General features: G+C 38.3%; 1 protein-coding gene across 4 annotated transcripts in view; it reads left to right on the forward strand.

Annotated features, from left to right (window-relative positions):
- bmpr1bb (bone morphogenetic protein receptor, type IBb) overlaps window positions 1–13,466 on the forward strand; it is a 76,666-nt gene that overhangs the window by 770 nt on the left and 62,430 nt on the right. For 3 of the 4 annotated variants that reach the window (XM_046861618.1, XM_046861621.1, XM_046861620.1), the window contains exon 2: window positions 431–520. The exons of the other annotated variant lie outside the window; for it this stretch is intronic. The gene's annotated coding sequence lies outside the window, so the exon portion shown is untranslated. The remainder of the gene's footprint in view (window positions 1–430; window positions 521–13,466) is intronic. 4 annotated transcript variants of the gene reach the window in all.

Consider the following 13,466-nt stretch of genomic DNA (forward strand, 5'->3'; position numbering starts at 1 on the left):
ATATATATATATATATATATATATATATATATATATATATACAGTATATGTGTGTGTGTACTAAAATGTCATTATTACTATTAACAAAACAAACAGTGTTCGAAATTGTGGTAGCGTATATTTTAAATAAATTTATCTATCTATCTATCTATCTATCTATCTATCTATCTATCTATCTATCTATCTATCTATCTATCTATCTATCCATCCATCCATCCATCCATCCATCCATCCATCCATCTATCTATCTATCTGTCAATATATCTGTCGATCTGCCTGTATTTTATTCACTTCAGTGATTACGTTTCAGGTTTAAAACACACTATCGGTGTGTGTTTCCCCCCACAGATTTATATTATATGTATTTTATGGTTTTGTAAAGTAACATGAGTTCACCTGGAATAAAGCGTTATTGTGCCTGCTCTTGCAGATGTCCTGCAGCTTGTTGCCCCGGCTGAGACTCCCATAATTCAATCAGGTGCTTGGCTTTGCCGTCAGATGTGCCATTGTGTGGACTAAGGTACGCTCGTCCTGCTCTCCGCCTCGGCAGATAAATCAAATTATACAGCTTTACATCACTACGCTGTTTACTGCAAGTTAGTGACAATTAAGACTTTGTTGCAGATGCACGTTGTAGTCTGGGATTTCAGAAACCCTGAATGCAGAGCAGAGATTCTTATGTCTCTTCAACCACTTTGGGATGCTTTGATCATTTTACATAATAGTTATCTTGTTAGACTATTTAAAGGAGAAACTACAATTTCTGTTGCTTTCTGGTATGTAAATAATCACACCACCAGAGAACCTGGGAACTCTTTATTGACTCTATTGAAAAGGCCAAAAGTGTCTGAAAGCATCCAATCTGTCTTTCTGACCAAACATATTAATGATGTGACATGTATTTCATGATATCATATGGCCAAATTGGACTGCAGTGTTATAGCTGGTATGTTTGTTTGATATTTTAAAGTGTTAAAACACACATTGTGTAGCCTAATCCCATGTTATGAGATTTGGGCACATATTTGTTTCTCTTTATTTTAATTTGAAGCTTTTAGAGGAAAGATGAACATGCATGTTTGTTGATGGAATCCACATTTGGTTGTATTTAGTTTCAGCCATAAGACTTTATGTCCAGGTATATTGAAAAAATGTACCACTCTCTATCGGTAGCCTTGTTTCTGTTTAAAGAAACTACTGTAACACCCCCTACACCCCCTTTTTGGCTGCCTCACCTTGCTTCCTTCCTGTCGTGCCTCTCCTCTCTGCCTCACTTTCTTTCTGTTCTTTTGCTGGTTGTGGGAATGGGAGAGCAGTTCAGCCAGCTGTTCTCAGTCCCTCTGGGCCGTCTGCTGTTCATTTTTTGAGCGAGCTCCATACTGTCCATCTCGGTTCAGAACAAACAAGCGAACACGGTTCAGACCCCCTCAACCACTCCTTCCAAGTACAATAACCAGAACCAGCTGCATGTAAGCATTTTGTTATGAGCGGATATTTATATGAGACAGCGTCGCTGAGAGGTTTCATGTGCTATGTAACATTACTTTAGTTCTATATTATATTCTGAGATTGCGTCATGGACAAAGGTCACTGAACGAGATTAAGTCAAAGCAATTGGAATGATATGAAGCAGCTCTTATTTGATGTACTGGTGCTGAATGGTCATTGGGATTATTTTTCTCTTGTTGTGTAAAGGCTGGCAGACATTTGGTGGCATAGTTGGATTTGTTGTATTTTTAATTAATCTTTTTTCAGCCATGAGGTTTACATGCCTTTTTAGCTGTTAACTCTGTCCTTCATGGCGTTTTTTTTTTCTTTATAATTTTGCATGGCAAATCCCAGATTCCCAGACAATACAAATGAAATTCTATGTGGTTTTTTTATGCCGTTCTTCGCAAACTGTACCTCAACATGGCCGTAAATTCATTCAAAACGTGTAGACCTAACATTCCAAGGGTAAGTGGATTTGTTACATATTTGTTCTCTGAGGTAAAAATTGAAATATTCAAACGCTAATGCTTGTAATGCATTTAGTGCTAGTAATGATTGTAATGTTTCTCCATGGCAACATGCTGTGCTTTTTTATACTGCAATGCTATAACTTCACATTTCTTCAAATATAAGAATCTTCAAATGGCCCCCGTTCTTTAAAGTAGAGTAGAAACGAGTGCAGATTTAAGCTCATGTGACGATCACATCCGATTTGTGAAACAGCTACGCAACATCTAAATACTGGTTTGAGAGAAAATGTATCAACAGCTTTAACTGCATGGGTGCACGCTCCCATCCACCAGTTCATCTTTTACATCTCATATAGACAAATATAAATTTACTGCCATAATACAATATAAATATACATTGCACAAAACACATACTGATATTTGCAGGTTTTGTGATTGGAGCTAATAATAGAAAAGCATTATTCTGGCTGTAAATATTGAAGGAACAAAAAAAAACAAAAAAAACCAAAAAAAAAAACAAAGCAGCTCGATCCTAGGAGAGAAGAAATCACAAAACAAACAACAAACATAGGCAAGTAAAAGTGTGTATATGTGTGTTTGATGCTGTAACAAACATATTAAACTGAAATCATGGTTAATTAAAGCTTTAATTGTTGCTATAGGTGAGCTAGGTGTTTGTTCTGAATGTTGATATAAATTTATATGTAAGAAACTTTAATATACAGACAAGTACAGTACATTAAATAAATAAATGAAGACCCACAGTAGACAGTTTATGAATGAATTTAATGTGCCAGATGTTATTAGAGCTCACTGATATCACAGCTAATTCTACTGAATTGATAAAGCCTCAGTTGTTGACACGATTTAAATATAATTAACTGAGCGATCCCTAACGATTATGCATATGTGGATAAACTGTTATACAACATATAGCCCTGTACAGCATGAATGGCTGTTATTGAAGACACAATATGGGCTCTACCACCGTGTTTCTGTTGGGAGGAGGCTGTCTAGACAGAATAGAACAGGGCTTGTCAATTGGCAAACTGAACTAAGAATGTGAGAAAAAAAAACTGTAACAGAGCCAATAAGTGTATGGGGAAAAAATAGATACACTCATAAACCAGTGCAGCTTCTGTAGCAGATCCTCTATTGTGGTTTAATCCAAATATGTGTTTATGTAAAATATTTATCTTGTCAGGCCAGAGGCAGATCAGACATATTGCGAATGAGAAGGCCTTTACAGATTTTCATGGTTTCAAAAAAAAAAAAAAAAAAAAAATTATATTATATATATATATATATATATACTCTGGTTTGACTGGCAAACTGATGATGTTTAAACACTTAAAGATGTTTGTATAAAGACGTGTGCTTATTCTCTCAAAAACTACCGACATTCACTACCGATGTCTCGCATCTGTTCATGGCACTAGTCAAACTTCAGATTGTTTTACGTATAGCCATAACATAAAACATAATCTAGAATGACAGACAGAACTGTTACTTGACTTGATATTTACTAATAATTTATTAATTTAGCTCTTATTTATTATTTTTATATAATATATTTATTAATATAGTGCTAGAAATTTGATCTAAAAGATTGATATCGGCACATGGGATATATAGATTCATGAGCACAGTTCATTAAAGCTGCTGCTCCTACTTAGTTTTGAAACTGACCAGCAGTTCAAGCCAGGCCAGTGTTTCAGTGCAGACTGTTGTTGATATGGTGTGCGTCAGCAACCAGAGCAGCTGACATCATTATATCGCTCACTAACGAGAGAGTGGCATTACCGGGCTGAGTGTGTGTCTTGGGCAGCCTTCTCGCAGCTCTTGTGTGAGAAATGCGTCTCCAGCAGATCTGTGTGGTCTGGCTCCGAGTCTTGTTTGATTTAAGCCAAGTCGGCCGGCTTATTAAAGCGCTGTTTTGCCGCTTATATTTCATTGTAGCGAAAACACGGCAAAGGAGAGTGACACAATACTGTGCTCTGTTCCTCACTGTATCACAGAGCTTCTCTAGACCGTATGAGATCTTCTTACAGCAGGTTTCGGGGTAGAGCCAATGTGAACACACCAACCACAAGCAGTCATGCAAGTAAAGACTACTGTTTTATAGGATCATTTCTAACAGTATAAAGAGCATTACTTCGTGGTTTGTTATTGTTGCTTTGGGCCAGTTTGCATCCTAACTGAGGATTAACTCTGATTTTGATGTTATTATTTTCAAGTTCCTTATCTTTCAGTCCTGTAAGCAATCTGTTATTATTCACACTCATTTCAACACAACAGTTTAGAGATTAATGTAGGTATTGTGGGCCCTTAACAGTGTTCCTTTTGTTTGCGCTCGAAAGTAAAAGGATCTGCCATTGCCCCGTCCTTCGACTTTTGAAATCTGCATACCCCAAGGGCTGCTGGGAGAGTTTAACAAGCTTCTGATGTCGCCGGAGCAGGGGGAGCCGTTTGAAATTCCTTTGTCGAGGTAGAAGGCGAGCCCAGCGCATCCTGCCAGAGAGCCGCAGAGGTCAGAGTGTAAAGCAGGAATAACAAGGAGGTAGAGGCCCGCTTCGCAATACCATCTTAGCTCCAGCTGCACCCGTAGAAGACATAAAGAGCTCAGTATCCTCAGGGACAATGTTTTCTGATGAAGCTCTAATTTTAGTGCAGGGTTTTATACTCTTCATAGAGTTACCCTTGTTCGATTCCAAGCACCGATGGATTAAAAAAACACTCATGTTTCCCAATGGCTTTTTAACTTTCCCATCAGTGGTGTTGTTCTAGGTCAATCTCTCTCTCTCTCTTTCTCTCTCTCTCTCTCTCTCTCTCTCTCTCTCTCTCTCTCTCTCTCTCTCTCTCTCTCTTTCAGTCACTTTTTACTGGCTGTTTTGAGGCACCCTTCAAATCCAAACAGCCTCTGGAAAGATTGTATTCTTGCTCCAAGGTCAGCAGCTGCAGCCGTGTTGGGGTTTTGTGTGTGTGTGTGTGTGTGTGAGCGCGTGTGTGTTTATATTTAATATAAACATATATATATATATATATATATATATATATATATATATATATATATATATATATATATATATATATATATATATATATATAAAGGAAGGTTTAAGCTAAGCTGTATTAGCTGACCTTTCACCTTTGGCTTCCGCTCGTGTAATTGCAGGAAGTGAGGCGACCCAATGAAAGAAGATGTCGACTTTGCATTAATGAGCACAGAGCTGCCTGGTCCATAGGTGACCATATTGTCTGGACTTAGGGAGGGGGGCTGAAAAGTTATACCTGTTCGAAAAAGTGGGGCTGTTACGATGGCTTGTTAAAGCCATATGTTTGATGAATGGAGGACAAACAATGAAACAGGGAGTGTTTTTATTTTTAAAGCCAAATGTTTCTTTAAATAGCATAGGCAATAAAATAATACTGCAGTTTGTGGTAAACGATGTACTAAGTGAAAGAGACATGTTTAAAAGTGTCAAATCCGAGCCAAAGTCATCAAGAGAGTGGCAGAGTCAGTAACAACGCTGTGAAACTGTTTATGGGTCATATGGCACCAAGTGTTGTGTGTTTTGTGCCAACAGCGGTTTAAGAAAAGTCCCCTTAAGTGAAAATGTGTGATCGGCGCGTAAGCAAAAAATGCAAACGAGAGAAAGCTTGTACTGTTTTTCTCTCACTCTTCACCAGATGACTTATCTCCTGAACGTGTCACACGCCGCAGACTAAACGCGTCTGCCTCCTGCCATGCGGACGCCGAGGCATAAGAGATTTATGGCACCTCTGCCTTTGATATCTGGCACGGCTGACCTTGCATAGGGAAACAATCGAGCATGAAGTATAAGTGTGCTTCGTGAGCCCGTCTGGCAGCGTTTCATTTCCATCAGGCTATGTGTGTATGTTTGTACATGTATATGTGTGAGCAGGGGCGGCGAGTGACGTATCCATGTCTGTACAACTTGTGCTTCTGAGGGTGCTGCGTGAAGGATTAACTCAATGTCTCCTACCCTCTGTGCCAGTAACAGGCAGGGCACTTTAGCTGCTGGAAGTCATAGCGGTTAAAGTCTCCATTAGAGGAATATCAGATGAGGCATGCAATATAAATGCTTATTTTTTTGCATGATATATGAGTAGATTAGTTTGTTTGGGTACAGTGTGTTGATGTTTTCTGGTATTAGAGACTTGAGCTCAATCAGATGCACACGCAGGCACGCACGCACACACAACCACCCACACACAACTTTTTACTGTCCGCAAAGTCGCAACACTCAACAGGAATGAAGGAGCACTTTACTTAGGATGGCTATTCCAACATAATCCTGCTATCTAAGAATCTTATATTATACAATAAGGACCAAGTGAGAATAAATGTTGCTTAAAAGACATTTTCAGTAACAGATTTTCAGTAGTACTTTTTCAGAGCTGATATCACATATGCTACCAAACCTTTTGGACCAATAACCCAAATGGATGTATAACAAGCATCTACTAACCCAATTTTTTTCTTACATTTCCACTATATAATATATTAATATACATATATTTATAATATAGGACTACTGTACTATTTAAACATTTTATATCAGTACTGTTTATGTGTATGTCTTGCATTAGTGACTAAAACCTTAGATTTCCTTAGATTTCCAGTCTAGTGACAACTGTTGTGTTGCTAAAAATATAATTTGAAAAAATAGTTATTCTTGGCACATAGAGAAGCAGCGTTATTCATGCGCTCGCTATGTAACTTCTGTACCACTGGAAGATGTAAAAGCATTATTTACTATATGGCTGAAACATCCCTGTCCGTTAGGTTTCCAAGTCATGTACAGTGGTGCTAAATGCAATAGCCAAGCTCTATTTGTCTAAAACCTTCTTTTGTTGTGACTTTTATGAGCAAAACTTAAAGTATTTACCAATATAGAAAATCTTCAACACTGCTGCAAATATTTTGGTAGATTTGAAGGCTACATGTGAGATTTTTTTAATTCAAAGACTATCTGCAATAGGAAACTCAGAATGCTCTGAAATGCACCTTGGCCTTGAGCAAGTGTAGCTTTTGGCAAGAGTGTAATTCTCAGTGCTCAGTGCTAATCGAAGCGAACTGCAAAAGTTTCTCTGCACACCGCTCGCTTGCTGATGCTTTTTTAACAAATACACTGTTTAAATACAATAACAGGTCATTTCTGTACTGCTTTTTAGAGCGCAGGTTTGCTTTAATTCAGTGCTAATCATGCACATTAATTGAAGCTGTTTGAGGTAGAAAGCTGAGTGCAGTATGATAAAAGCTAGTAGAAACAGATTTTCGGAATATATTATATGACTGTTTGTTCAAGTCTCATTATAATGACTGGGTGTTTTTGCCTGGAGCTTATTTGATGACATCATCTTGCTGGGGCTGTTTCTGAGAATTTTTATTTAACACACAATAACCCTTATTCATCAATGTTGCTAAAGGTAAATCTGATTGCTAAATGAGCGTACACAAATTCCAATGACATTTTCCTTACTTATCAAATTCATCTTTCGAATTAGACGCGCATCTGGGTCGTGTGTGTACAAATAACTTTTTCAGTTTGAGTTATTATTATTATCAATAATCGTAAGCAAGTGTTGGACAGAAAACAAAATGTAATAATCATAACTGCACGTACAGAAATATATAATTAAATATAATGTAGGCGTTTAGGGTCAACAGGCAATTTGTAGATGTAAAACAGGAAGTGCTGTGTCACAAAAGCTTGATCACAAAATGATAAACCATACTGGAATATCTTCTTTTTTTTTTTTCAGTTTAATTGTAGCCTGTATTCTTTTGTATTGTAACTCACACAACACTTGCATATAATAGGGTGTGTTTCATGTTAATTAGCTGCATATGGATATATGAATATGTAAATGAGTCATATTTTCTTTTTGTAAATAAAATACCATCTGTTTCTCTTTCTCTCTCTACCCCCTTCTGTTTTGCTCGTGACTAGAGTGTGAGGCCACACTCCACATTCTCTCCATCCTTCACCCCTCCCTTAAGCTGCTCCCAATAAGCATTGCTCCCACACACCTACGCATGCCCTCGCATAGCCGTCACACACACACTCGGCAGCTCGTATGCAGTTGGCCCCTCGTGAATTTTGTCACCCAGACCTCATCCTAGGTTTTAAATGTATCCTAATTTTCTCGGATGAGAGCACTTTCTTGTGGGCTCAGAAATTATGAATTCTGTCAGTTCACGGCACTGAAACGTATTTATTTGGATAAGCCTCCCTGAGGCCCTCTCATTTTTTGTATATACACAGTCGAATGACTTGGCCAGGTCCTCAAGCACTTAGTTTTTCCAGAATGTTTTTCGCGAATTAGAATATATTTATTTTTCTGTCTTGCAGAGGCATGGCACGTCATATTAATTCGCTTATGTCAGAAATTTCATTTCGCCACGCTTGGGTGGTTTCACCACTTGTTCCATGAAATTTAGCAGGAGATTTGTGAAGGGCATCTCCAGTGTAATTAGCAGTAATACATATGCTCATTAAGTAGAGATTTAGAGTTCTGGCCCTTAGGGTGTTTTTTAATGAACTCATGCATTGATAATAATAAAGGCTAAGATAATTAACCAGTACTGATTGTATTAAAAAACTGAAGCCTATACAAAATTTTGGAAATGGTGGAGGACTTAATTATGTGACTTTTCTTAGGAATTACATTGGGGTTTTTTTTGTGTGTCGCGTAGCGCCCTCGTCATTGAAACGCAAGTGGACAACGCCAGCATCAGACGCCACAGCTGCAATATTTTACCAAGAAACCTTCTGATAGCTGACCATTACCAATGTAGGATTGTGCAAAATGCTTCATTGTTTCCTTAATGACAGACAGAAGAGTTTGTCATCTGGAACCATTTGAAAAGGAGAGATTCTGGGGTCTGAGTTTAAATAGTTTAGCTTTCATGCCAGGCTTCTAGACAAGAAAAAGGTGTTGGCTTAGAAAAGATCAGCACTCTTCCTCCCACTGACAACTGTTGGTCATTTGCAAATTGTTGATTGCAAGTGTGCTTAAAATAAGCTCTGGTGGAAAATGTGTGTTTTGGAACTTTTAATGGATAATGGTTTTACTGAATATACCACAGACTGATTAATGGTGTCACAAGACTCTTTGAAGATTTCTGATCAACATGTAAAAAAGAAGCTGCACCGAAGAGTTATGCATGAAGTCTCTGTTTAGTACTTAAGACTGCATTCCAGATGCTTTGCTTACCTCCATCATGTATTAATTTATTACTGTCTTGGTGTACAATGGAGGCACATGGAGGTAAACGTAAATAAAAGCAGAATGCAATGATTTGCAAATCTCATAAACCGTTTTTTTATTTACAATAGAACACACAAATCATATCAAAAGTTTAAACCGAGGAAATGTTACTTTTTTATATTTGATGGCTTAATAAATTTGGGACATGGCCAAGTTTACTACTGTGTACGATTCCCTCTTCTTTTAACAACATTCTGGGAACTGAGGAGACCAGTTGCTGAAGTTTTGAGAGAGGAATGTTGTTCCATTTGTGTCTGACACAGGATTCTAGCTGCTCAACAGTCCTGGAGCTTTTTTGTTGTATTTTTAATTTCATAATGTGCCAAATGTTTTTAGTGTTTTTCTGAACTCCAGGCAGTGCAGTTCAGCACAAGGGCTCTTTTACTATGTAACCATTCTGTTGTAATAGATACAACATGGCTTAGCTTTATCTTTCAAAATGTGCAGGGCCTTTTCTGTCATGAGTGCTGATAATAAACCGGATGATCCCTCTCCTCTTTAGTCTGGAGGGTGCGTCATCTATGGTTTACAAATAGAACTTTAACTTCTTTTTTTTTAATGACTGCAAAACAGTTTTAATTTCTTTTCACATTTTAAATTACTTTGGAAGCTGACGGCACATATAGTTTCTTCTTTGCACAGATTAAAACCTGTTTTTGTGGATACCACAATAAACTGTGTTTACAGACAGTAATTACCGGAGGTGTTTCTGAGCCCATGCAGTGATTTCCATTACAGGATCATACCTGTTTTAAATGCAGTGCCCTCTGAGAGCCCAAAGATCAAAAGCATCCAATATTTGATTTTGTCCTTTGTGCATGAAGAGATTTCTCCAGATTCTCGTTTTATATTATGTACTGTAGAGGATGAGACACTCAAAGTAAAAGATTTATGTTGAGGGATATATTCTAAAATTATTTCATAGTTTGTAGATGCAGTTTTTCTCAGATTGATAAACCTCCACCCATTTTTACTTCTGAGAGATTTTGCCAATTAAACTAATCAGTTGCAAAATGTTCCTCCTCTTTTAAGCAACATTTACTTTTCCAGCCTTTTGTTTCCCTGTCCCAACTTTGAAACATGTTACAGCTATCAAATTAAAAATGGTCTTTTTTTTTCTTCTTTACATTGTACATTTTCTCAGTTTCAACTTTTGATGTGCATGCTTTGTTCTGTCGTAAATAAAATATGGGTTTATGAGATTTGCAAATCATTGCATTCTGTTTTCTAGTCTCAACTTTTTAGAACTGGGGTTGTAAATGTCATGGTCATAACATTGACCTGCTGAATGAGAATCATATCTTGCACAAAGCAGTAAGACTATATTCAAGTTTTTAGTGTGATGATCGGTGATCAGATTCCATCTATGAGATCACTTATCCCTTGTGAAGCAATCATAATTTTTTCAGACATCCCCTGGCAATATTACTTAACAGGCATATGACTGGAAATAGTATCCAGTCTGAATAGTACTTTAGCAGTATTTTGAAGTATTCCAGAGTTGTCTTGTGTTAATCGTTGTTCTTGATGGGCTGAATACATGTAAGTGGTTGCGTTAAGTGAAATTGACTTGAAACAATGTAACATGACTGGCTTCAGGGTCCCTGGTTTGAGCTCAGATTACGGTCTGTTTTGCTTTGACCATGTGGGTGGGTTTCTTCTGCGTTCTCCAGTTTCTTCCATCAGGAGCTTAGCGAATATAAATGACAATGCAATATCACTTTATGTGATCAACTCAGAATAGACAGAATAGACATCATTTTTGTAAGGTGCTGCATGTAAGGTAAAAAGGATTAATGCAGAGATGTACTCAAAACCGTAAAGGGGGAAGGGGGTCATCTTGTTCCACTTTTGTTTAGCCTTTCCTCCGGGCTCTCCCCTCTCTTTGATAATTGCAATTAATCCGCCTGCAGTCGGGGGACAGGATATCCACTCTCTTTATGTTGATGAGAGCAGGCTAGGAAGAGAAAGCAAGGGAGAATGAATTACTTCAAGCTGCTGGCTGATGTGACGTTTGCCTGGAAGGTCTCACACTCGCAGAGAGCTGAGGAGCACTTGCTTCCTGCTATTAGAGGTACGGAGGAAGGGAGCAGGGGAGTGGTGAGTAGAATAATGGAGGAAGAGCAGAGAGCAGAGATGGTCTGGAATCTAATTTTTCTGTGCTCTGGGATGAGTAATCAAATTGGCCTGGTGCTGGTGTTCCATATTTCACATGCAGACTAGAAATACATATAGGTCGAGGGAATGTTAAAAATCTTGTTGACTGCGTCTAATGTGTTTCTCAGGTACTGTAAGGACATAAAGAAAAAAAATATCTGTGTGAAAATGTCCAATTAGTACAGAAAAAAAGGCTCCGTAAGTAGTAATGATGCATCAGCCTGTTAGCCCCGGGGCATGTTGCTAATGATGGCGTAAATATGTTTTTATGCTGTTACATTACAGTTTGTTATGTTGCCCAAGAAATACAATTTGCTTGTATACAGAGAGTAATGAGAACAGATAGAGGGCAGATAAAAACAGAGCTGTGTCCAGAGACTAAAACCTATTGATTTGTACTTCGATCCATTTACAGAACAGTTCCCTCTACATTATTGATATATTTTCATTCTTCCTCTGCTTTTCAGATTCATAAGATTGATCAGAGTAAAGCAAGTTTATTTTGTTTTGTATGCACTCATCTTGCCATTGCTCAGGTTTTACAAACAACCAGCGGTCCACATTTGCGATGATAATAAGGCTGAAGGCACAAATAATTGAGACAATTTCTTGGCAGCAAGTTCAGGGTTTTGTGGCACATTAAACATATGTGGTCTTTTTTTTTTTACTCTGTTTTCACCCAGTAGGATTTTATTCTGACACTTAAGAACAACTAACGAGATAGTTATCACCATTATTAGCAGGGCATTAGAATAGAAATCTGGACATTTTTTTGGGGAGGGGATAGGTGCTGGTTGGCTGAAGTTCCATGTTCTTGCCGTCAGCCTCTCAGATATGTCTCCACACAAAGACAAACTGTTGGCCTGGGTTGTATCAGACCTGTCATAGAAAGACAAGCAAAGTTAAACAAGGTTTCTGTGCCAGACTGGGCTGGGGATCACTCAGGATATCACGGAAAGAGTGCTATAATGGAGGGGGAAATCCTCTCAGTTGTTCCAATTTAGATATCTCAGGGAAAGCTCAGCGGGTTTCAGTAAAGCAAAGACAGAGACTAAAGCACACATTGCTAGGAAACACTACAGGGCTTTGTCGTATTGAGACTGTTTTGAATTTGCTACTCCTGACCATGTTGTAGATTTAATTACCATTCCTAAACTGTTAAACAACGAGCTTGCCAATGCGTGATCCATCTTAAACGCACAAACAGGATGAGTTACAAACAAGTTATTGCGGGGAAATTATGTGTATGAGACACAACTGCTTATTTCTTTAGGTGTAGTGTGGAAACAGCATTAGTCCACTTTTAAATGAAGAAAACAGCAGGGTGTGTTCATTCATCACCATGGAATAATTGATACTTAAATAACACATAATTGAAGTCTGTATTTTAGACTTGAGTGCAGGTATTTATTCTTCACATCCAATAGATGGACAAGTAACAATCTTAAGTAGTTTCCATCTATTCTGGCTGCAAATCCTCTGCAGGTGTGTAACAACAGGGCTACTGAGCATGGCAGAGTGTGAAGAGGTTTAAACGAATCCTTCTGTTTGTATAGAACGATGGGTGATAATGGGGGAAGCTAAGAGAGACCCAGATGCAGTGTGTGTTTACAGAAGCTGTCAGGAGAGCAGATCTGCCCAAACTCTGGACCCAAAGCTCATGCTCTGTTCCAGCATGAGCCGGATTAGTTTGCAGTTTGTGTTAAAAACACCTCTCAGTCACACGAGTATGGCGTATCTTTTTTTGTCGCGTAACTTCAGAGGATCGGACGAGACTTTTTCAACTGCCTTTGTTCTTCGTTCCAAAGCTCCCATTCTGGATGTGTTTGTAACACAAGCCTGCACACTTCCTTTAAACGCATCTGACAGTGAGTGCCATTCTGAGCAAAAAAAGGAGGGGGGGGGGGTTAAAAAAGGAAAAACAGATGAGTCCTGATTCTTTCACACTCACTCTATCCGTCTGCTCCAGCTTTGGTTTTGCTGATGGATTTCAAATGTGTTTCGCATGTGCAGAGTTTTCACACACAAAAAGAGGCATTCATGGCTGTA

The sequence above is a fragment of the Silurus meridionalis genome, chromosome 11 (genome assembly GCF_014805685.1).
Source record: "Silurus meridionalis isolate SWU-2019-XX chromosome 11, ASM1480568v1, whole genome shotgun sequence".
NCBI classification, from domain to species: Eukaryota; Metazoa; Chordata; class Actinopteri; order Siluriformes; family Siluridae; genus Silurus; species Silurus meridionalis.